General features: G+C 46.9%; 1 protein-coding gene across 1 annotated transcript in view; it reads left to right on the top strand.

Moving 5' to 3' along the window:
- The first annotated feature begins 24,416 nt into the window (after nt 1-24,416).
- The window catches only part of ZDHHC21 (zDHHC palmitoyltransferase 21), a 65,200-nt gene continuing 63,596 nt past the window's right edge, over nt 24,417-26,020 (top strand). Inside the window, exon 1 of the mRNA XM_082244226.1 lies at nt 24,417-24,521. The gene's annotated coding sequence lies outside the window, so the exon portion shown is untranslated. The remainder of the gene's footprint in view (nt 24,522-26,020) is intronic.

Raw genomic sequence — 26,020 nt, 5'->3', positions numbered from 1 at the left:
GGGAGCAGCACACACAAGGTTTTTTACCTTCATGCATAGAATGCATGAAGGTGAAAACCCTTCAACCTTTACCTTTACCTTTACCTTTACCTTTACTTTAGGGCAGCCATACGTGGATCAAATTTTAGCTGGTTCAGCAGGGACTGGACGAATTTTACCCACTTTAACTCTCACCCCCTTCCTGCCCAGGCTGATTTTCAGCTCTCAGCATTGTCATACTTTAAATGACAATTGCGCGGACATGCAACACTGTACCCATAAGAAATTATTATTTTTTTTCACACAAATAGATTTTTCTTTTGGTGGTATTTAATCACCAATGGGTTTTCTTTCCTTTCTGCCATGCTGGCTTCCACTTCAGGCTTCTACAGCAGTGCCCCCGCCCTTGCGGCTTGTGCTGCAGCTGTCCTGATGTGTGCCTGTCTCCTGCCAGACCTTGGAAGCAGGCAGGCACTCTTGCTGCTGTGGGCACCTCTCCACGGCCCGATTACCTGAAAGCAGTGCCAGGCTAATGACAGCTTCCATGTTCGGTAGCTAGGACTGGTGGTCTCAACTGTCCTGTGTGGGTCTGTTTCCATGGAGGTGGACAAGCATTCCTGGAGTTGTGGGCTCCCCCTCTATGGTCCAAGTGGCCTGACAGCAGTGCAGGCCGCACCCCCCCCCCCCCACACCAATTTAACACGTCTAGAGGATGATCAAATGAAATGGAATCAGCATACAGAGGATTCCTTCTTCTAAGAGATATTAAAGGAATGCTCTAACCATCATGACCACTTCAGTGATTTGAAGTGGTCATGGTGCTAGGAGTCAGAAACACTGCACATGCTGGGATATTTACAATTATGTGCTGGGGGCTAGTTGCACCCATAGCACATGTGACTTACTGCTGGCTGGTATTGCTGGTGGTTACTGCTCGCGGGTACCGCTTTCCCGCGCGGTGCAGTAACCCTCCAATGCCGCGCTTTCTCACCTCAGCCTACACAGAAGTTGCTACAAAGCGGACCATGTCCCTCACCAGACATGCATTCACACTTCTTACTTGTAGCAGGGCCCCAGCTGCGCCTCCATCTCCATGAGCCAGCTGTCACTCTTTGCCAGTCCAAAGAATTGTCCCGCTGTCACATGCACGGTCGACAGTCCTCTTCCCAGCACATGTACAAGTAAGGCCCGTCACCATACTGTCTCCAAAGAAAGCTCCACTGCCCTTCCCAGCATGGCTGACTGCTGACTTCACAGTATTGACTCTGTCGCTATACAGAATAAATGTCCCACTGTCGTACATCATTCCATATAACCTTGACACATACGTGGCCCCTGGCCGCCATTTTCTCTGTCCACACTTGGACCTTTTTCTGTCAGGCAGATACAGTTTTCATGCACAGTCAGAGGCTTTTTTCCCCCGCCATCCAATACTTTACAGAGGTGTACATTTCATAGCTTTTTACGGTTCTGACTGGAATTTTTGCATTGCCGTGGGCAACCTGCACTTTTATCTTCATCTCACTCTCCCTATCTCCTGTGGAGCAGGCCTCAATACTTGGTTTGAACAGTAGAACAAAGTCCCGGACACAAAAATGGAGATTTTGAAAATTTTCTTCGGCCATTTCCATTAGCAACCGTCCCGGTAACCCAGGGCTAAATCCCGGACGAGCCCCCAAATGTAGATCTACTCCCAAGGGAGCTGCTGAGTGTGGGTCCCCCTGGGTTACCGCTAGCAACTACAGTACCTTTAAGCATGTTTTCAAGTGTGAGCACCTCAGACAAGAACAAGTCCAGTTTCTTTGGTTTTTAGGGTTTATTTGAGAACTTGGATGGGAGTAGGGAGAAGTGGGATATTCCAGCAACTGAACTATGCACAATTAGGCAGGGACACTGAAAAATTCTGCTTGACGCTGGTTAACGCTTCACTGACGCTGGTTAACGCTTTACTGACACTGGTTAACGCTTCACTGACACTGGTTAATGCTGACTGATGCGGGCCTCGGCTAGGCCCAATACTAGAACTTCGCGTCTGAGTGTGGAGAAGTCCCTTTAAGCTCCCCAAGCACTCCTTCCTGAGGAAGCTGACTTTAATGAAACTGTACTGCTGAACATTTCAGGGCCCTTCCTGGCGCCCCCTTTTACTACCCAAACTTCAGGGTTTTACTACTTGGCACCCCTTTTACTGTGCACTCCTGGTTAGCTGGCTCCTGGATCCTCTTTGACCTCTTTGGAGTGGTCCCCTCTCCTAGGCAGACCCCTAGGCAGATCTTGAGTACTCACTACACTGTTTTTCCTGAAGATCTCTGCCCAACAGCTCCACTCGGTCAGCAACTCTGGATCCCTTGCAGCCCAGCTCAACCTCCGGTCCCTAGGCCGACTGCCTGGACCACCTTCTCACATTTACAGGAGGAGAGACAGCCGTCACCTCCTCCTGGGACTGATGCTCCTGCCAAAAGACACTCTGTCACATGCTCCCCTCCAATTTATGTGCAATCCCAGGATGCATTGCAGGAATGCCCTCCCACTGGAACTGACATAAACCAGAGTGTGCCACTGGCTAGGTTTCCTCCACTGTCCAATGAGCTCCCTCATTGGCTGCAGTGGGGACACTCCCTCAGATCCAGTGAATCACACTTGGAAACATGTAACAGGCTAAACTGATAGATCAGGCCCTCCTGATAAGCAGACAGGGCCACAAATATGCTTTTCCTAGCACCTACCTAGGAGGGTGCTACATATATATATATATATACACACACACACACACACACATATACATATATACATATACATGAACATATATGAAAAATGCACCAAGACACCAAAAAAAAAAAAAAAAAAAACAACAAATGTAAAAGAACACCAATTGGGACCAATACGCTTGCAGGGAGAGCATAGATTGTAAATGATCAATTATAGATTATAACTAGATGGTAGAATGTACTTCAAACACCTCATTAAGGCCACCGGGGGACAAAGAACCAAATTTGAAAATCCAAAAAATCTCCCTCTTGCAAAGAAGGGAGAATCTTTCGTTCTTGGTCAGATTACCTCTGGGGATGGTCTCAATGGCCATGACCTCCAGGCCACAGATGTCCTTCTTATGTGCCTGTAGGAAATGGTGAGGAACACTGTGTTTGTCACAGCATTTTTGGATGAGTCTACGGTGTTCACCTATCCATTTGCGCATGGTACGTGTCTTGCATCCTACATATAGTAGGTTGCATGGACACCTAAGAACATAGATAACAAATTAAGTTGAGCATGTGATGAAATTAAAAACACAAATAATATCCGCGTTATATCATAGACTTAAAATCTCTCAAGCAGCTAGCTAAATTCTGTTGACGGCAGAAAAAATAAATGGATGTCCAAGCAAGCAGCGCTGAGTGATAAGTATAATCCGAATCAGTCCCAATCTGATAGGTAGATTCCGTCACCGAGAAAGTGAAACCTGAAGCTACACGTCACCCAAAATTGTATGTAATGAGAGGCTGCTTACCAGACCTCCAAAGCTTTGGAGCATGTAATGAACCCAGATGGAGGGACGCAAAGACAACCGGCTGCTTCAGGCTGACTCCCAAACTGCTAGGTAATTCCTCACATACAGCTCCCAAGCAATGATAGATAATCAGGATTCAAGGGTGTAGAGTACCGTCATATGTGAGACATAAAAGATCCAGACATAGTGAAGCCCCGTATGCAAGCAGGATATACTTTTATTATAAAAATACTGTATACTTACAAACAGGCGATAAAATAAGGCAGTAAAATCAAATAGATCATCTGTTGGCCGTCGCGGCTTGATAGCGTACCAGCGTTATGTCCTGCCTGACATGTTTTATCCTATTGAATATCGTCAGAGGCATGGACTCCTGAACGCTGGCACGCCTATTTAAACATCAGGGGAAATGATGTCAGCGGAAGTTACTCAATGGAAGGCAAGCCTCAGCCGGCCGCAACCCAGATGACAGGAAAAGGCTAGCAGCCAATTACAGCTATCCAATACGGTGCAGCGGGCTGACCCAAGCGTTCACAGACCTGACAATCTATTCCACCAGGTGAAAAGGCTAATAATAAATCCAGTCATATAAATAAAACAAAGAGATGAAGAAGTGAGACAATGATAATGGTACATATGGATGAAAGGTCCGCATGTAAGACATTGCAAACAATCAGCCATGAATGATATATCAATATAAATGAACCCATATAACCCATGTATCATATGAATAACCATGGTACATATAGATACACGGTCAGCATGTCAGACACAATGCAACCCAGGGATCATGAATGAATGAATGGTACATATGGATAAACGGCCCGCATGCAAGACATTACAACCAATCAGCCATGAATGATATATCAATATAACTGAAACCATATGAAACATCGTGTGAATAGACAAATAACCATGGTACATATGGATACGTATGTCAGCATTTCAGAAACAATGCAACCCAGGGATAATGAATGAATGATCCACACATCAAAGAGAATATTGCAAATCATGTTATCTATTAACAATATATGTGTCAGGAACATTCCCTGTGCACACTGAAGTGCTGTCATGAGTCTGCCACCTAAGGGTTAATCTAGTGCAGACTTATTTCAGTAATTGGCAACAGGCTGCCTTATTTAAACACCTCAGCAGCACTGTGTCTTTGCTGTCTTGTCTGCAGCTTTACCTGTACTTCTGATCCTGAGCCTGCTGTTTCCTGTTGACTTTCTGATCGACCTCCCTTCTTGTCCACTACTTTGTCTGCTTGCTGCCCGCCCTGACCGTGGCTCGTTCCTGTGACCACTCTCTTTCCTTATCCTTGTCGGCTTAACTGCTTCTGGTTCTGGACTTGTTCACCTCTTGGTGGGGCAACCCTGAGGATCGCGACCTGGTGTTCAGCACGCAGCAAAATCCATCCTCACCATCAGAGGCTCTGGTGAAGACCTCCTGTCACTTAGACTCCGCACCTCGGGCTAGCCTGTGTCTACCACCAGTGTGACCCGTCCGTGTTCCTGTTTTACCGGTTCCCACGAGGCTACCTCTGCAAGTCAGGCTCAGCCACCAGCACCATTACAAAAAAGGACACCCTCATATAGGAAATGCACAAGATATGGTAAATGACAACTATTTGTGGTACATATGGACAAATAATCAGCATACCATAGGCAATGTAAACAATAAATCAGATGATACACATAACAACCATATGTTCTATTACCATTATATGATGTTATGTATAATATAATGTTACGAATTAAAGGGAAGCCTCCCCCATGTATGAGGCACACAAAATATAGTCATGGGTGGAACAAATAATAGGTAGATGGAATAGATCAACTATTATTGATGAAAGAGTTCACATCCCAGTCTACATTCAAACCAAAGGGAGTATAAGATTTCATCTCATAAATCCATCTGGTTTCCATTTTAGAGATTTCTCTCTTAACATGGCTGCCTCTCCAGTGTGGTGTGAAGCGATCAATGGCAATAAATGAAGTTCCTGTGGGGTCTTTATTATGGCATTCCAAGTAATGCCGAGATACGCTATGTTTTCGGAAAGCCTTTGGTTATATTTGCCACATGCTTTCTAATGCGTACATTAAAGGCCCTAGTAGTGCAGCCTATATATTGTAGGCCGCATGGGCAAATAAGTAGATAAACTACATTAAGGGAAGTACAGGTGATAAAAGTAAGTTTATCGTATTTTTTATGATGAGCAAATGATGAAAAATGCTCAATCCTCCGTCGTTGTAGTTTATTTAAGTGACAAACGGCACATTTCCTACAGGGAAAAAATGTAATGAATAGTTTTATGTGAAAAACATTTCCTTTGCTATCAGAAATAGTAGAGCAACCATGCGGTACAAATTGACAGGTGAGATATCCTCTTTTCCGACATTGGAATACACCTGTCCTATCATCAAAATAAGATCTAATGTCTAAAGTGGGTCTGTTTTTAGCAATTTGTAGTTTGCTAGGGGCTAACGTATTCTTTATAGTTCTTACTCTCCGGAAGATCACTTGTGGTGCTGGAGGTAAAATAGGACTCAATTTCTGGTCTAATTTTACAGATAGTTTTTGCAGCCGATTGTAACGCTCATGCGTTTTTTGTTAATGAATGGATTTGCAGCTGCAGAATTGTTACACTCAGTAGTCGTGTAGAGATTCTGTTGAACAACATATCCAACTCTCAGGACTTCATCACCGTGCACAGCCTGTTATGCAATATACATACACTCAATATGATGTTCCTGGAGTGATAGAATATATGATAGTATAGAGGTGAGAGACAGGCGATAGTATGGTGAGCACTCAGTAATAGTATTCAGGAGAGTGGTAGGTGATGGTAGTATGCAGATAGGTTCTAGCAATCATGTATAGTACAGATGGTAGGGGACAGCAGAATGTATGCAAGATAGAGTAACCTAGTGCAATGATAGATGATGGTAGTCCCAAGAGCTAACAATCTATGCAGATGATAGGAATAGATTAGATAGTAATAGTCTTTGTAATATGCAGTAGATGATAGTGAAAGTATAGGTTAGGAAGGAATCCCCTGTGGGGTACTTATCACTAGATAGTTAGTAGTAGCAAGGTTCAGTAGTAAGGAGTGATCCGGTAGCGAGATACGGGATCGGTAGCGAGGTTCCGGTTCAGTCAAGGCAAAGGGTATAGCTAGAAGCTCCGGCAGCACAAGACAAGGTAAGGTGAACATGCGGTTTGATCGAGCAATGAGTGAGAGCAAACCGGCGATTGATGTCATTGCCCTTAAAGGTGTATGCGTTCCATTTGGATAGCAAGATGGGACGCAATGGTAGGAGAGAAATGGAAAAAAGGGTACCATAGGTACCAGAACATTACACCGATCTATATTGATCATTGTAAGTGGTAATAAATCTAATTGAATTTAGATTACCATTGGGAGACATGACTTTTTAAATATTATTATTTTTGCAGGGAATTGTTATCTGTACGTTAAAGGCGTCCTGTATTAACTCCTGGGGGTAGCCTTTGTCCAAAAACTTTTTGGACATTAGTGCCCCTTGCGAGATGTAATCATCAATTCCTCAATTCCTCCTTAGTCTGTTGAATTGACCACTGAGGATATTTAATTTCCATGCCGGGTTGTGGCAACTGGAATAATAAAGGTAAGAATTGCCGCCAGTGGGTTTAACCACTTCCGGCCCGCGCTATAGCCGAAGTACGGCTTCAGCGCGGACTCGAATTTCCGGGAGGCCGTCTTTAAATGGCCTCCCAGAAACAGGCTCCCCGCGCGCGCGCATCAGGGAAAATCTGTGTCGGCCGTGTCCCTTGGACACAGCCAATCACAGATCGTGGTGAATGGCCAATCACAGCGGCCATTTACCACGTGATCGGACCGTGCAATGAGAGATGATCTCATATGTAAACATATGAGATCATCTCTCATTGCCAGCTCTCTACCTCACACGGAGACTGCAGTGTGATGAAGAGGAGAGCAGATCACCGGTAAGGGGACACAAAGGAATGTAATCAGGGCACTGATCACCAGTGCCCTGATTACAGCAGAGGGGAAAAAAATGCCACAACTGCCCACAGTGCCCGCCATCAGTGCCCCCCATCAGTGCCCACAGTCAGTGCCCATAGTGCTGCCAGTCAGTGCCCATCAGTGCCTGCTCATCTAGGCACTGATGGGCACTGACTAGCAGCACTATGGGCACTGAGTGTGGGCACTGATGGTGGGCACTGATGGTGCTGCCCATCAGTGCCACCCGGCAGTATCCATCAGTGCCACCCATCAGTGTCCATCAGTGCCCATCAGTGCCGCCTCTCAGTGCCCATCAGTGCTGCCTCTCAGTGCCCATCAGTGCCGCCTCTCAGTGCCCATCAGTGCCGCCCGTCAGTGCCGCCTCTCAGTGCCCAGCAGTGCCACCTCTCAGTGCCCAGCAGTGCCACCTATCAGTGCTCATCAGTGCCGCCTATCAGTGCTCATCAGTGCCGCCTATCAGTGCCATCTATCAGTGCTTATCAGTGCGGCATATTAGTACCTCCTCATCAGTGCCCATAAGTGCCACCTCATCAGTGCCCATCAGTGCAGCCTATCAGTGCCCATCAGTGCCGCCTCATCAACGCACATCAGTGAAGGAGAAAAATTCATTTATTTTCAAAATTTACTCACAGAAAATAAGAAAAACTTTTTTTTTTCAAAATTTTCTGTCTTTTTTCTTTTTTTTTTTGTAAGAAATAAAAAAGCCAGAGGTGATTAAATACCACCAAATGAAAGCTCTATTTGTGTGAAAAAAAGTTATAAAAATTTCATATGGGTACAGTGTAGCATGACCGTGCAATTATCATTCAAAGTGTGAGAGCGCTGAAAGCTGAAAATTGGCCTGGGCAGGAAGGGGTTATAAGTGCACCGTAGGCAAGTGGTTAACATGGTTCCGGGTGTAATGGTGTGATTGTTGTGAGACAAAACCAGCTCCAGAAAGACAAGCTCATTGGAATCCAAGACATGTGTGAAGGACAAGCTCATAGCGTTGGCATTGGCCCATCGCTAATGAGTCACAAATGAGAAGAACACAGTCGGGCCGCCATCCCAAATCAGCAGGATATCATCGATATAACTGCCATAGAAGATGAAATGTCTAGCAAAGGGATTGTTGGCCCAGATGTGCTCATCCTCCCAGTAGCCCATAGTTAGATTAGCAAAGACCGGGGCAAAATTGGCACCCATTGCAGTACCTTGGAGCTGTAGATAGATGTGGACCAAGAAGGTGAAGTAGTTATGTGTTAGACAAAATTCTAAACTATCTACCAGAAAGTTGGCCTGTTTTTATTTTTAAATTAAAAGTTTTATTCGTTTTTCATAGAAAGAATAACAAACAAGCATTACAGGTTCAGCAAACAATTAACAGGTACCTGGCCATACAATGATAAAGATTTTGTATTCAAGGGAACAAATGTAAACCAAAACGGGAACACTCGGGCATCCATTGCCTGAAACTTGCATAATCAAACATAATTAGGTGAGAGCCTGATCGTGCCTGGTTCTGCGTCCCGAAGAGACGCACTTTAACACACCACGATAATAAACAACAGGTGTACAGTAGGCAGGTGGAAAGATACCCTCCCACAGGGAAGACAAAAGTAAAATGAAAAAGCAGTAAAGTTAGAAGCAGAACGGGTGAAAAAAGGGGAAAAGTAGAGGAAAAGGGAAGAGGGGCCAGGGCGAGGCTGCCGGGGCAGAACCTCAAAGAATTGCCAAAAGGCACAATATGATCAGCCGGGTTCTTGCAGATAGGTGTCAGTGGCAGAAAATATACCAATGGTCTCCACAGATCCCTAGTGGTTTCTTCAGTATTTTTAATGGTGGCTGTCAGATGCTCCATTCGTTGGATCTCATTAATTTTAGAAAACCACAGGGAACGCGTGGGAGGTTGAGTCTGCCACCACATAGCAGGAATACAAGCTTTTGCAGCGTTGAGAAGTTGAATAGTCAAAGATTTTTTATACTTCCGCACCGAGCACCTTGTCAAATGCAATAAACAAAGTGCAGGGTCATCTCCCACCTCGACCGAAGTCAGCTGCCTGACGACCAACGCAACTTCATTCCAAAAGCCCTAAGTAGGGGACAAGCCCAAAAGAAGTGTATCATCGTTCCCCCCTCGGCCCCGCATCTCCAGCAACAATCCGGGGTCTCGGCATCCATCTTATGAAGCACAGATGGAACTCTGTACCATCTTGTCAGGATCTTATATCCCCCTTCCTGGTATTTATTCGCCATGGAGGCCTTGTGAATCAGTCTCAATATCTTATCAGCCTGTGTAGGGGAAAACAAGATACCCAAGTCACGCTCCCATTGGCGGAAGAAGGGCAAATGAAGACCCTCCATCGCGTCAGAGAGAAGAGTGTACATAAAAGACAGGGAGTGTCTAGAAGGGTCACCCCTCTTGCACAAGGATTCGAATGGCGTCAACGGCCGAGGGGCGAACTCCTGCCGGTGGAGAAAAAGGAGGAAGTGGCGAATCTGATCCACACTGAGGGGGTCGAGGGTATCTGGAGACCAGCGAGAGATCTCTATGGGAGATGGGACGTCGCCCCCCGACCAGACATCCCCTAGGTGCATTCTACCAAACCAGGCTAAACTCCGCACACGGGCACCTGTAGAGCCCGAGGGGAAGTCAGGGTTGTCCAAAATAGGCAATAAAGGGGAGGGTGAGGGGGCCACCCTTGGGTGTGGCCCTACCGTTCTGGCCTCCCGAAGAGTAGTACCAATAACCGGGTGAATGGCAAATGGGTCAATAATGGCAGGGGGGGACCATGGGCCTAGAGGCAGCACCTGACCCATCACTTCACGTTCAAAACTCACCCACTGCTTGGCCTCCGCGTGGCAGTGCCAATCGAGGATCTGCACCAGATGGGACGCCCTATAATACCGTAGGGGGTCCTGCAAACCCCAACCCTCCCATCCGTTGATCTTAGGAAGAGAGAGTGTCGAAAGCTTGATTCTGGGAGACCTAGAGGCCCACACAAAAGATCTAAATGCTTCCCTGACCTGCTTGAAGAAAGAGAGAGGAGTTCCGATCGGATGAGCCTGGATTACATAAAGTAAACGAGGCAGGACATTCATCTTGAGCGCATTACATCGACCAAACTAGGAGAGTGTCAATGACTGCCAAGCACGAAGGTCTGCCTTAATTACCCCTAACAATGGGGGGAAATTGAACCAGAAGAGGTCGAGGGGATCCGCCGTAACATGCACCCCTAGATATTTAAGTAAGCTAGACACCCACTGTAGAGGAAAGGAAGTCCGTAACGTCCCTGCGGCCGCATCCAGGACTGAGACATTGAGCGCCGCGGACTTTTGTGAGGTTAATTTTGTAGTTAGAGAGGCGACCATAATGGTCCAGGGCGTGGAGTATGGCGGGCAACGAGGAGGTCGGATTGAAAATGAAGAAGATTAGGTCATCCGCATAGGCGGCAACTTTATGATGACTCCCGACTCTCTGCAGCCCCGTTACGTCCTGATTAGCACGGACCGAACATAAAAAAGGCTCCAAGGTGAGGACAAAGGTTAGGGGTGACAACGAGCACCCCTGTTGGAAATAGGGAAAAAATCGGACCGCCAGTCGTTAACCCTCACCGCCGCGGACGGAGAAGAATATAGGGCCAGAATCCAATGACTCATCTGAGGTCCAAGACCAATATGCGACAGGGTGGCCTGGATAAAGTCCCAGGCCACCCTGTCGAAAGCTTTCCCCGCATCTGTGGACAATAGCACCAGTGGCAGGTGGGAGGTCCGGGCGGCAGAATTTAAATCGATCACCCGTGTCGTATTGTCTCTAGCCTCCCGGGATGGAATAAAGCCTACCTGATCGTAGTGGACTAATTGGGGGATAAGAGGCAGGAGTCGATTGGCCAGCACCTTGGCAAAGAGTTTAAGATCGGTATTAAGGAGGGCAATAGGACGGTAACTCCCGCAAGCCATTGGGTCCTTGCCATCCGTATAAATGAGAGTGATATATGCCCTCAGGGAGTCCGGGGGCATCGTAGTACCGTCACGGAGCGCATTGAAAAAGGAGAGTAAGGGTTGGCCAAGATGGGCAGCAAATGTCCTATAATAGGGCAGAGTAAGCCCGCCGGGCCAGGAGCCTTATGAGGCTTTGCCTAAGCCAACGCCGCCGCCAATTCCTCCTTCGTAATTTCACCCTCAAGGGCAAGGCTCTGCACCTGTGTAAGGGAGGGCATACCAGAAGACCAGATGTATTCCTCCGCCCCACCTTGACCATCTGATCCAAGGGATGATGAATTGGGAGAGGAAAGATTGCAATGGTGGAAGAAGAATGGACCTTCCGTCCACCTGATGTTGAAATTTGTGAGCCAGCATCATCTCCGGCCTGTCTGAGAATTCATAGAAATGTCGTCTGGCCCAAGCCATGCCCCCCATCACTTTCTGGAAGAGTATGTTGTCCTACCTAGCTCGAGTCAGGGGGTACAGATGTTCGGACGCAAGGGAATGCTTGTGTTTCATGCTCAGCTCCTCAATACGTGTGAGCAAGGCCTCAATTACCCCCTCCCTCTTCCCTAGCGATCCGGCTCTAATTAGAGCCCCCTGTTTTACACATTTGTGTGCCTCCCAAACAATCGGGGGTGAAAGAGATATGTCCAAATTTTTGGTAAAATAGTTAGATAGAACCTCGTCCAGTTCATTCCGCATATCAGGGAGCTGCAGGAGCGACTCATTAAGACGCCAAGTGAGCGGCCTACCGGGTCTAGAGTCCCAGTTGATTGTGACAAGTATGGAAGCATCTGAAAAGGAGAAGGATCCAATTTGGGCAGAGGTGACCAAGGGGAGATCCTTTTGGAGGACCAGGAAGAAGTCGATCCTTGTGTAAACATTAGGCATCGCAGAATAATAGGTGTAGTCTCGCTCACCTGGGTGCATCACGCGCCAGGGGTCCACAGGGTTGAGGAGGGAAAGTTCCTTTTTCAGCCTGCGTGTAAGAAGAGGTTTGCTGTTCAAAGTTGTGTTTCTGTTCAATCCCGCCGGGACTTGGCGAATGCACATGCGCGAATGCGCGCACGCAACGTGACAGATGTTGGCGCCAAATGGGCTATTTAAACCCAGCCCTTGCTCAGCTCCAGTGCTGCTTTGTCTTCAGCCTTGTTGACCTGAACCTGCTAACCTGTATCCTGCTTACCAGTACCAGACTCGGCTTGTCCTGACTATCCTCTGCTCTCCGCCTGCACTGACCTCGGCTTGTCCCTTGACCTCCTCTCCAGTCTGCTCCTTCTGGCTCCTGTATGACCGTTTGGCTTCTGACCCGGCTTGTCTCACTACGCTCCTGCCACCAGCACTAGTTGCCTGCATACCTGCTCTGGACTTACCCGGCTATCCCTGTCTGTGGACATCAGCCTGCTTCCAGCTACATCAGGCACTCGTGCTACTCTATACTCGGCGCCTCCTGTCTGCACTATCAGGGGTCCCGAGTCAGAGGCATAAGAGAGGCCTTCCTCACCGTTCAGGCTCACCTCCAGGTATGTGATACTGCGTAATAACGCATATGCCAGGTGAGAGGATCCACGAGAAGTATCAAGGAGTGGTTCAGGGGCAAAGTTAAAGTCCCCGCCCATGACAAGGAAGCCCTCACGAAAGCCAAGCACAGCTGGAGTCAAGCGCTGTGGTTTTCAAAAGTGGTCAGTATTAGGCAAGTACACATTTAACAAAGTGACGGTCAATTGGCCCACCTTCCCCTTCACCAAAAGATATCTACCGAGGGTGTCAGCCTGCGCAGCTATGAAAGACCAGGGTATACATTTAGAAATGACTATACTCACCCCTTTCAATTTTGAAATTGGAGAAGGGGCATGATACACCCAGGGGAAATCCCGATTATAGAGCCTGAGAATAGAGTCCAGGCGAAAATAGGTCTCCTAGAGAAACACAAAGTGAGAACGGCTGCGTCGTAAATCGGATAGCAACAGGGCGCGTTTCTGCGGAGTGGACAGCCCCCTCACATTCAATGAGGTCAATTTATAACCTAGGGGTCCCTGGTGCTCGCAGGGAGGCATGACAGCCGAAGCAACCCCGTCCCGGCCCAGGGGAAAGGGAAGGAAATGGAAGAGAAAGAGGAAGAAAGCAAAAAGGGGACAAAAAAGAACGGGCGGGGGAAAAAGAAGAGGAGAAGGAGCAGGAGAGAAAAGGGAGGGGGTAGGCACAGCAAGAAGTAAAAGAAAAGGGGAGGAAAATGGCAGGGAACAGAGGAGTGGCAAAAGACTACCAGGCCAGGACCCAGGAGCTGGGAAAGTGAGAGATGAAAGGACTCAGGAAGAGAAAGAGAATGCAAAAGAAAAGACCACCGACAGACAAAGACAATATGTTGGGATAATATCTAAAGTTGGTCACAATAAACCTAGCGCAACCAGGCGCTACCTATTATGGGGAAACGGAGTTCGACTCTGTGAGAGTGACAGGAGGCGTGTCCTGCTGTCTCCAGCCACAAAACTAACATCCCACAGACTGGAACCTCAAGGTGCTAAGCCGCCATTAACTAGTAGGCGAACATATGAAATAGTAACACATGCCAGCAAAAGACAAAAAACATTCTAAAGACAATAACTACATTAGCCACTACCACCCCCCCAACCCCCCCACCCCACAGCAACCCTTCAAGAGACCCATGGGGACAAAAAAAACCCCACACATCCAAGAAAAGGGGAGAGTGACATTATTAACCTCATGTGAATAAGAGTAAATAATTAATATTGTTTAAATAACATATGTAAAAAAATTTTTTTAAAGGTGTAAGTGCCATTGTGAACAACTATGTGATGCACAAAAAAACAAAAAAAAAATTAAAAATAAATAAATAAAAAAAATAAAAATAAAATAAAAAAACCCCACACATCCAAGAAAAGGGGAGAGTGACATTATTAACCTAATGTGAATAAGAGTAAATAATTAATATTTTTTAAATAACATATGCTAAAAAAAAAATTCAAAGTATAAAAGTGGCATTGTGAACAACTATGTGATGCACAATTGAAAAAAAAAAAAAAAAATTTAAATCCATGAAAATCCTCCTTTAACACTATGAAAGTGACTAAGTGCTTAAAAAGTGATAAGTACTGTGAACCATTACACAAAAATGTGTTATTTGGTGAAATGCCCCAAACATAAGCACGTGAAAAAATACTGTGAGTGAAACACCAGAAGAAAAAAAGGTGGGGAAGGGGGGAAGCAAGGGCAGCAGAAAAATGTCAAAAACCAAACCCAAAAAGGGAATTCAGGGAGCCTCCAGGGTCCGTGGCCCGGGTGACAGAAAGTTTGCAAAACGTAGGGTTTGTGAGAGGCAGAGGTATCTGCCGAACCCCGCTGCATCACAGATCTGGAGCGCCGTTTTCGCTGACGTTGGGACCTCGGAAAGGCCTGACTGGGGGTGTCTTGACTCCAGGAATTGGGCAACAAGTCAGGGATAGACACTGCAGGGGTCTCCAAGAAGGAGAAAAGATCCGAAAGTTGTTCTGGCCAGCAGAGAGCAAAAGAGTGACCACCTCTGAGTACAATAAGATGAAACGGGTGACCCCAGTGATAGGTGGCCCCTACATTGCGTATAATCTCCAGTAAGGGTTTCAGCAAGGCCCTCATCCACAGTGTCAGACGGGAGAGGTCCTGAAAAAGGCGCACCATGGCTCCATTGAAATCCAGTGGTCCCTTAGACCAGGCTCTCCGCATAATTTATTTTTTAAATGAGCAAAAATGAACACAAGCTAATACATCCCTTGGTTGATCAGAGTCAAAACTGAGCGGGCCTTGGACCTTATGAACCTGGTCAATTTCAATGGCCTCAGTAGATGGCCTATCCAGTAGCTTATTAAAAATTACGGTGACCGTCGCCGTAAGGTCAGGGCCCAACGTCGCCTCCGGCAAGTCCCGCAGGCGGTTGTTATTCCTGCAGCTGCGATTTTCGCCATCATCTTGTTGCAACTGCAGTGTGACCATATGGGGCTGGAACTGTACCTGAGAATGCTCCAGGGCAGTGACTATGGCTGTCAGGGAAGTTTGAGCCTCCTCCACCGCCTCCACCCTATTGTCCACGTGGTCAATGCGTTGCTTTACAGAATTAATTTAGTGAGTGAGCTCATTTACTATAGATGCGGCCGTTTCAGTAAAGTCCTGTTTGGTGGGGATCAGGGAGAGGATCTCCCGCCATTCTGAAGCAGGCGGCTGCGGAGCTGGCAAATGTCAGCAGAAGAAGCAGGAGAGTCATCCATGGCAGCTCGGAAGGCATAATCGGTGAGGGAGGGCCTGGTGAGGTAGGAGCCTGGATCGCAGACTGATGCAAAGGCGACTTCCCTGTGGACGTGCGCGGCGGCACCATTTTGGAAACCGCAAGACCCCGACATTTGATATTGGGTCCCCGGGATGTCGTAGATGTCCCTGGAGGCTTGAGAGGTGCAGGCATGTGTTCCTAGCAAGGTATACTAGGAGGCTGGAAAGCCGGCAGGGTTACAAGGCTCCCATCAGATGCGTCTTCCCGGGGGCCATATCCAGTCCTGTGTATATGGATTGACAGTGCATGATAATTAGATGCGACTTACAGTCGCACGGTCCGGTAACAAAAAAGCAGTGGGTATTATTGTGATGCAGTTGTGCAGGTAAGAATAAGAAGCCAAAGCAAAGTACATCTGATGGGGTTGCACCAGGGGGAAAAAGAAAATGCGGCCTGTTGCAATCCTGTATCCACCCCTGGAATCAAGATGGCGGGCGGTTCGGCCAGTGAGGGTCTAGGAGGACCTGTAATCTGTCCCTGGGCGGAGCAGGAGTTAGGTGGCAGGGTGCTGGGAAGCCCAGGGGGTTTAGGTAGGTCCAGGGATGAGATAGGCCTTACCGGGTCCCCGCAAGCTCAATCGGGTCCCGCTCCAGGAAAGGCCGCTGGCCAGCGCCCCGCCGATCGGGGGCTTTTCTTCAAAATAACAGCCAATGATGGTCCAGGAAGGGTAGAGGGGTCCCCCAGAGATGCAGCCAGGCTCGTGGAGAGGGAGGATTTGGAGGATGGAAGCCGATTGAGAAAAACTGAACTAGGCTGTATTAAATGAGGCTGGATCCAATATGGCGGCCAGCCGTGGTCTAGGGGGAGGATGTTTTCTTTTCGGATCTGCCCTTTTCCGGCATAAGGGGGGAAGAAAAAAAAAAAAAGGGAGGTGCAAAAAATAAGGTGCGGAAATGTCCTAAATACAACAAAGTATCCGTTGCCAGCCCCCTCCCTAATTAGAGTAATTCAGGGTAGTGTAGCACAAAAATGTCCATTGCCGGCCCCCCCTAATTAGGAGATTCAGAGTAATACAACACAGAAATGTCTTACTGGATCCTCCCAGTCAAAGAGATGCCACCTGCTACGCTCTGTCCTAATCCCATGACCCCCTCTTTGACCTCATCCCAGGACCCCCTCTCTGCTCTCATCCCAGGACCCCCTCTTTGCTCTCATCCCAGAACCCTCTCACTGCTCTCATCCCAGGACCCCCTCTCTGCCTTCATCCCAGGACCCCCTCTATGCCTTCATCCCAGGACACCATCTCTGTCCTCATCCTAGGACCCCCTCTCTGTCCTCATCCCAGGACCCCCTTTCTGCTCTCATCCCAAGACCCCTTCTCTGGCTTCACCCTAGGACCCCCTCTCTGATCTAATCCCAGGGGTCCCTCTCTGTCCTCATCCCAGGGTCCCTCTCTGTCCTCATCCCAGGGTCCCTCTCTGCTATCATCCCCGGACCCCCCTCTCTGCCCTCATCCCTGGGCCCCCTCTCTGCTCTCATCCCAGGGCTCCCTCTCTGCTGTCATCCCAGAGTCCCTCTCTGCTCTCATTCCAGGGCCCCCTTTCTGCTCTCATCCCTGGACCCCCTTTCTGCTCTCATCCCAGGACCCCCTCTCTGCCCTCCTCTCAGGACCCCCTCTCTGCCCTCATCCCAGGACACTCTCTCTCCTTTAATCACAAGAATCCCTCTCTGCTCTCATCCCAGGACCCTCTCCCTGCTCTCATCCCAGGACCCCCTCTCTGCCCTCATCCCAGGACCCCCTCTCTGCCTTTATCCCAGGACCCCCTCTCTGCCTTCATCCCAGGACCCCCTCTATTTCCTCATCCCAGGACCCCCTTGTAATGATATCCTGCACTGGATATGCGAAAGCTGTCGCAAGCAACCATTTTGTTCAGAGCCGCCATGACAGGCAGACCAGATATACTCAGTGATATTGTCCCCCCCTCCTCAATTAACTCAAGGAATGCAGGGGCTTAACACTTCAAAAGAGCCTTATCTTAATTGAATCCTGGCAGTTCTTCAGTCCAGGCCTGTCGTAAAACTTGAACAAATCCATCAGGGAGAACCAGAACTAATGGGAGTCGTAAATAGCAATCAGCAGCAGCTCTGTTCATTAAAAAACTTAACAAATACACACACAATTCATAAATGCAGACAGGAACAAGACACATTAACAATAAGTATATATTTGGATGAGAAATGTCATACTGATCAAATTAGGACCATGCATGACCACCCTATCACGTATAAAATTGAAGATAGTGATAAGATATTCCCTGTGTGATAATGTTATCGGTATTTGGTATCACTTGATGCCAAATTACATGCTGAATGATAAACTAGCAGTTTAAAGAAGGTAATCAATACATATTTCGATATAAGAATCATGATATGAATCTGTTCAAAAGGGAGGTCATGATATTGTCATAAACCCCCAGGTCAGCCCATTGCCACTCTGTTTTAATTGGTCAGGGCTGTCCATCAACACCACTTTGATTCTAGAGAAAAAGCTGGCTCAAACTCAGCTATACAAGTTCTCATGGTAACATCAAGAAGGAACATCTATCAATTTTGAGAACCGATCACAACTGGCTCAGCTATTGAACTCTGATAACCAGGACATTGAATGCAAGTATTCTTACTTCTCAATTCTACCTTATTTTTCTAAATTGCTGAATTGTGTCTCTAGTTCTTTGAAATACCCTTTTTCTGTAAATGTTTTATTTGCACCAATTTTAACCTTTTTATTATTAAACTTTATTTTGAAAAGTGTTAACCTTGTCCCTAAGCTTTTAATGCAAGCTAACAAAGAACCTGTCTCTTGAAGAGTTCTACTGTATAGAATAAATCCTCTGAACATTCCCATCTGTGGTGACAGTGCGTGTTACAGATGATTATTCTAAAATCATAATTGGTATTTCTAAAATTAAGAGTTTCCCGAGTGGGTGGTGGCAGTGAAAGGGTTAATTGCTTAATTAGCCCAGTGACAATCGCTCTCAGCCTGCTGGCACCTAGATTGTGGTCCCGCAAGCTGGAAAATCTTTGTGCAGGGTGCAGCTGAGAGTGGCATTGTTACGTAAGTGATGGCAGGGTGTGAGATTGGCTGGTCCTTTGTCACGAGTTAGTGAGAAGGGCAGGGATCTGATAACCCGCGATTGTCACACCCCTCTCTGTCCTCATCCCAGGACCCCCTCTCTGCTCTCATCATAGAATCCCTTCTCTGGCCTCATTCCAGGGTCCCTCTCTGCTGTCATCCCAGGACCCCCCTCTCTGCCCTCATCCCAGGGCCCCCTTTCTCCTCTCATCCCAGGGCCCCCTCTCTGCTCTCATCCCTGGACCCCCTCTCTGCTCTCATCCCAGGACTCCCTCTCTGCCCTCCTCCCAGGATCCCCTCTCTGCTCTCATCCCAGGACGCTCTCTCTGCTTTAATCACAGGACCCCCTCTCTGCTCTCATCCCAGGACCCTCTCTCTGCTCTCATCCCAGGACCCCCTCTTTGCCCTCATCCCAGGACCCCCTCTTTGCCTTCATCCCAGGACCCCCTCTCTCTGTCCTCATCCCAGGACCCCCTCTCTGTCTTCATCCCAGGACCCCCTCTCTGCTGTCATCCCAGGACCCCCCTCTCTGCCCTCATCCCAGGGCCCCCTCTCTGCTCTCATCCCAGGGCCCCCTCTTTGCTCTCATCCCAGGACCCCCTCTCTGCCCTCCTCCCAGGACTCCCTCTCTGCCCTCATCCCAGGACCCCCTCTCTGCCCTCATCCCAGGACCCCCTCTCTGCTCTCATCCCAGGGGTCTCTCTCTGTCCTCATCCCAGGGTCCCTCTCTACTGACATCCCAGGGCTCCCTCTCTGCTCTCATCCCAGGACATTCTCTCTGCTTTAATCCCAGGACCCCCTCTCTGCTCTCATCCCAAGAACCTCTCTCTGCTCTCATCCCAGTACCCCCTCTCTGCCTTCATCCCAGAACCCCCTCTCTGTATTCATCCCAGGACCCGCTCTCTGTCCTCATCCCAGGACTCCCTCTCTGTCCTCATCCCAGGACGCCTCTCTGCTCTCATCCCAGGACCCCTTCTTTGGCCTCATCCCAGGACCCCTTCTCTGCTCTCATCCCAGGGGTCCCTCTCTGTCCTCATCCAAGTGTCCCTCTCTGCTGTCATCCCAGGACCCCCCTCTCTGCCCTCATCCCAGGGCCCCCTCTCTGCTCTCATCCTAGGGCTCCCTCTCTGCTCTCATCCTAGGGGCCCCTCTCTGCTCTCTTACCAGGGCTCCCTCTCTGCTCTCATCCCAGAGTCCCTCTCTGCTCTTATCCCAGGGCCCCCTCTCTGCTCTCATCCCAGGACCCCCTCTCTGCCCTCATCCCAGGACACTCTCTCTGCTCTCATCCCAGGACCCCCACTCTGTCCTCATCCCATTGTCCCTCTCTGCTGTCTTCCAAGAACCCCCTCTCTGCTCTCATCCCAGCATCCCTCTCTGCTCTCATCCTATTAGAGTTACTGAGATAAGTTAGTATTATTTTGGAATTAGTCTCTATTGTAGTAAAGCACTGATTTTGTGGTCACTCTATATTATACAGCTGCAAGAAAAAGTATGTGAACCCTTTGGAATTATATGGATCTCTGCACAAATTGGTCATAAAATGTGATCTGATCATCATCTAAGTCACAACAATAGACAATCCCAGTATGCTCAAACTAATAACACACAAATAATGAAATGTTGTCATGTTTTTATTGAACACACCTTGTAAACATTCACAGTGCAGTTGGAAAAAGTATGTGAACCCCTAGACTAATGACATCTCCAAGAGCTAATTGGAGTGAGATGTCAGCCAACTGGAGTCCAATCAATGAGATGAGATTTGAGGTGTTGGTTACAGCTGCCCTGCCCTATAAAAAACACACACCAGTTCTGGGTTTGCTTTTCACAAGAAGCATTGCCTTATGTGAATGATGCCATTGTTGACTTGGATAAAGCTGGAAAGGGTTATAAAAGTATCTCCAAAAGCCTTGCTATTCATCAGTCCATGGTAAGACAAATAAATGGAGAAAGTTCAGCACTGCCGCTACTCTCCCTAGAAGTGGCCGTCCTGTAAAGATGACTGCAAGAGCACAGCGCAGACTGCCCAATGAGGTGAAGAAGAATCTTAGAGTGTCAGCTAAAGACTTACAAAAGTCACTGGCAAATGCTAACATCCCTGTTAGCGAATCTACAATACGTAAAACACTAAACAAGAATGGATTAATGGGAGGATACCACAGAGGAAGCCACTGCTGTCCAAACAAAACATTGCTGCACGTTTACAGTTTGCACAAGAGCACCTGGATGTTCCACAGCAGTACTGGCAAAATATTCTGTGGACAGATAAAACCAAAGTTGAGCTGTTTGGAAGAAACACACAAAACTATGTGTGGCGAAAAAGAGGCACAGCACACCAACATCAAAACCTCATCCCAACTGTGAAGTATGGTGGTGGGGGCATCATGGTTTGGGGCTGCTTTGCTGCATCAGGGCTTGGACGGATTGCTATCATCAAAGGAAAAATTAGTTCCCAAGTTTATCAAGACATTTTGCAGGAGAACTTAAGGCCATCTGTCTACCAGCTGAAGCTCAACAGAAGATGGGTGTTGCAACAGGACAATGACCCAAAGCATAGAAGTAAATCAACAACAGAATGGCTTAAACAGAAGAAAATACGCCTTCTGAAGTGGCCCAGTCAGAGTCCTGACCTCAACCCGATTGAGATGCTGTGGCATGACCTCAAGAAAGCGATTTACTCCAGACATCCGAAGAATATTGCTGAACTGAAACAGTTCTGTATAGAGGAATGGTCAAGAATTACTCCTGACCGTTGTGCTCGTCTGATCTGCAACTACAGGAAACGTTTGGTTGAAGTTATTGCTGCCAAAGGAGGTTCAACCACTTATTAAATCCAAGGGTTCACATACTTTTTCCACCTGCACTGTGAATGTTTACATGGTGTGTTCAATAAAAACACTGCAACATTTCATTCTTTGTGTGTTATTAGTTTAAGCAGACTGTGATTGTCTATTGTTGTGACTTAGATGATGATGATCAGATCACATTTTATGACCAATTTGTGCAGAAATCCATATCATTCCAAAGGGTTCACATACTTTTTCTTGCAGCTGTATTTGAGGAATAATCTATTTGCAGAATATTAATGGATTAGTCCTCAATATTGTAGCAATATATATTGATGCTCTGGGGTTGTGCTTTCAGATCCTGAGTGCTGAATCACATTCAATTCTGGGTTGAGGATTCAGGATCTCCCTTGAATTATTGATATTTTATATTGAATGTTTATTGAAACTGTTTGTTCATTCTTTTAAACGCAAGTTAAATACGAGTAAATTTGATCTTTTACCGCAATCTGGTAGTGTCTAATACTTCAATATGTCGGAACCTATATTGTCAAGTGGGTTGGACAACACTCAGGGCAACAGAAGTGAGGAGGATATACTGTATGTACACTTTGCCACTCCCCAGGGGGCAGGGCTACATTTGCTGTTTTCCCACAAATGTGGAGTTACCCTTTAAGGTACGTTCCCATTGTAAGGGGGGGTTGAAATCGTGCGAGTTCAGATTTCAAACCCGCATTTCATTGCGAGTTTGGGGGTGATCTGAAAGACATCTGTGCAGTAAAGCTGAATTTAAATCGCCAAAAGTAGTGCAGAAACTAGTTTTGGAAATCGGCATATCGCCGCTAATTCGATTCAGGCGGTGCCAATGCTGGTGTAACGTTAAAAAACCCTACCTTGTGAAAATTCCCTACCCTCGTCGCTTCCTGTGCACATACGTCATGGAACAGCTGAGCAGCTTCCCACTGCGCATGCTCATAGCTGCGGAGGGTAGGGAATTTTCACGTGGCAGTGTTTTGTAACGTTACACCTAATTAGCTGTTGCCGCGGGTACATTAAATCATCTCCGCTCCAACTCCTCAGACTTCCCTGATCTCGGCCCCAAAATGTAAAAGTGGCGGCGGGTCTATGAAAATATAACTCTGATTGTTTACTGCATACAGGAGGTTTTGTTTGTTTGGACTGTCCAGTTGATAGTCTACTGGTTTTCAACTTTTGAGTGTTATCTACTTCATTCTTGTTATGTATCCTATCACAGCAGAGTCTTCAGGGGCCCGTCCTATCCCATGCTTATGGGTAGCCGGGAGGAAGAGATATAAGGTATGGGATTGGGGCACTAGGGACCCACAGACGCTTAATGTAGATTTGGCTGGGGGGGAGGTGGGAGCCCGGGGGGCTTGGGCACAGTATGCTCCCGAAGGGGTGCCGAGCTCCTTGGGTATCTCACCTGGGCCCTCAGGGGCACCCCGGCTGTATCGCTTGGCACGCACTTGGGGTTCCCTAAGGAATTAGCTAGAACTCTGAGGAGCTCTGTGTAATGTATGTACAAGTTGTGATATGAGCTATATTTTCTCATGTTGTATTATTTTGTCCTTTGTAATGCTAACGAAATATGTTATTGTATGTTGAAAACCTTTAATAAAAATTATTGAAATGAAAATATAACTCATGGCGATCTCGGCTCTGTGAGTTATATTTTCATAGATCCGCCGTCGCTTTTATATTTTGGAGCCGAGATCAGGGAAGTCAGAGGGGTTGCAGTGGTGATGATTTAATGTACCCGCGGCAACAGCTGATGCGGTGTAACGTTAAAAATTCCCTACCCTCTGCAGCTATGAGCATGCGCAGTGGTAAGCTGCTCAGCTGTTCAATGACATAGGTGCACAGGAAGTGACGAGGGTAGGGAATTTTCACGGGTAGGGTTTTTTCACGGAACACTGGAAATAGGCTGTGATTTGACATGCCAAATCGCCCCGGTGTGAATGGGGGATACAGTGATTAAAGCGGTAGTATACTCTAATGAAAAAAAAACCCTGCAAGACAAAGGCATAATGAGCTAGTATGCATCGCATACTAGCTCATTATGAAAAACTTACCTTAGAACGAAGTCCCGACACGGACCACCGGACACCGCTGTGGGAGCGGACATGATCCCTCGGCGTCTCCGGCGCTGTGAGTGGCCGGAGCCGCGATGGCGTCACTCCCGCGCATGCGCGCGGGAGTAATTTTCCGGCAACTTTCGGCAAGGAACTCTGAAGGTCCGCCGGACCTTCAGAGCGCATGCGCCGCACTCGTCAGCGGCTGCATGCAGTGCAAATATCTCCAAAACCGTGCCGGTTTAGGAGATATTAATTGTACCTACAGGTAAGCCTTATTATAGGCTTACCTGTAGTTAAAAGTCAAAAAAAGCAGTATACTACCGATTTAACGAGTGCGTTCTATCAAGGCACTGATGTAAACATGCCCTATGATTTGACATGCCACTGTGAAGCCACACTTGTATTTAATATGTAGAAAAGGAGCCATAATAAGGAAGCGTGGAATAATTATTGCAGTAGCAGCACAACACAGCGTGTTGCTATAGTGAGCGCGCTATGCTTGTGAAGGAAGCCAGTTCATGACGTCATCTAAGGGAAAGCAGAGACAGGGCTCCTATTGGCCGGGCCGGCAGGAAGAGGAAGTGTCCCTCCTGTGTGTAGTAGAGGACGCCTGGTGATGTGTGTTGACTTTGTGTGGTGTGGGGCGGGGAGGGGCGTGTGTGTATAGCAGGAACAGGAAGCAGTGGGTGGATAACAATGGGGAAGTGAACACCGGTGATTGTACACACTCTGACAGCACTGTGTGACCGTGGGTCGCTGTTTTATACGGTGAGTTTCTGTGTAGACCGGTCCATTGTGAGTAGAAAAGGCATGTCTTGTGCCTGCGGTGGGGAGAGGGGGCTCTCATTACTGGCAGCATTGAAGTGCTGGACTTCCTGCAGCTCCAGCTATGGGTGTTGTGAGCGGCAATGTGTACTATGGATCTGCTCTGTTTCTGGATGGGGGGACACCTTTCTGCTGATAGTAACCATCCCCTGTCTTTTCCTACCGTCACATAACATGACATGTAGGGAACTCATGTCTCTTTAGTATACAATAAAACCTTTTTAAAGGATATATAATCCCCAATCACCAACATTTCATTGATGCCTAACCTGTTAATATAAATTGAAACAGTGTTTTCAGTATTTTTATATCTGCAGCTATCATCAAAGGAATATTTGATAAAGCTGCCAGGAAGGTCCTTGTTTCAGGCATTTTATGACAATGTTCTGGCTTGTAAATTTGCTCCAGTGTTGTCACCCAGTGAAAACAGAAAATTGTTTCATTTTTACAGTAGAACTGCACGATGCTGGATAAAATGAGAATCACTTTTTTTTTTATTTTCCCTGCTTAGAATAAAGATCACCATTCTTGGCTTAACATCATATATCACTTCACATTATACAAAAAAATTGGGCTAACTTTACTGTTTAGTTTTTTTGTATTTCAATTGAAGTGTATTTTTTTCCCAAAAAATTGCATTTGAAAGACCACTTTGCAAATACAGTGTGACATAAAATATTGCAATAACCACCTTTTTTTTATTATCTAGGGTCTCTGCAAAAAAAAAAAAAAAAAAATATATATATATATATATATATATATATATATATATATATATATATATATATATATATATATATATATATATATATTGTTTGGGGGGTTCTGAGTAATTTTCTAGCAAAAAATACTGGTTTGAACTTGTAAGCAACACGTGTCAGAAAAAGGCTTAGTCAGTCATTAAAGAGGAAGTAAATTTCCTCTGCAAACATTTACCTTTTAGGTAAGCTTATAATAAGGCTTACCTATAGGAAGTGTATATATCTCCTAAACATGTACCGTTTAGGAGATATTTACATAACATGCAGCCAGTGATGTCACTGGCGCATGCGCTCTGAAGGAACAGCCACTGGTACCATTCTTTCAGAGCCCTGTGCCGTGAACAGCAGGAATGACGTCATCGCGGCTCCAGGCCAATCACAGCACTGGAGCCCGCAAATCTAAAAGAAATTCCGGGGAAAATGACAGCGGTGTGCGGGCGCTGCTGGAACAGCTTCAGTCTAAGGTGAGTATTACATAATGAGCTAGTATGCGATGCATACTAGCTCATTATGCCTTTGTCTTACAGCGTTTTTTTTTTTTTTTTTTTTTTTTTTTATGAGTTTACAACCTCTTTAAAGCAGTGTTCCAGCCAATTCTGTGTTTATTAAAAGTCAGCAGCTACAAAAAGTGTAGCTGCTGACTTTTAATAAACACGCACTCAACTGTCCCATGATCCAGCA

Source organism: Pelophylax lessonae, assembly GCF_965119305.1.
Source record: "Pelophylax lessonae genome assembly, chromosome: 1".
Taxonomy (NCBI): domain Eukaryota; kingdom Metazoa; phylum Chordata; class Amphibia; order Anura; family Ranidae; genus Pelophylax; species Pelophylax lessonae.
This window is presented reverse-complemented; position numbering and strand designations above follow the sequence as displayed.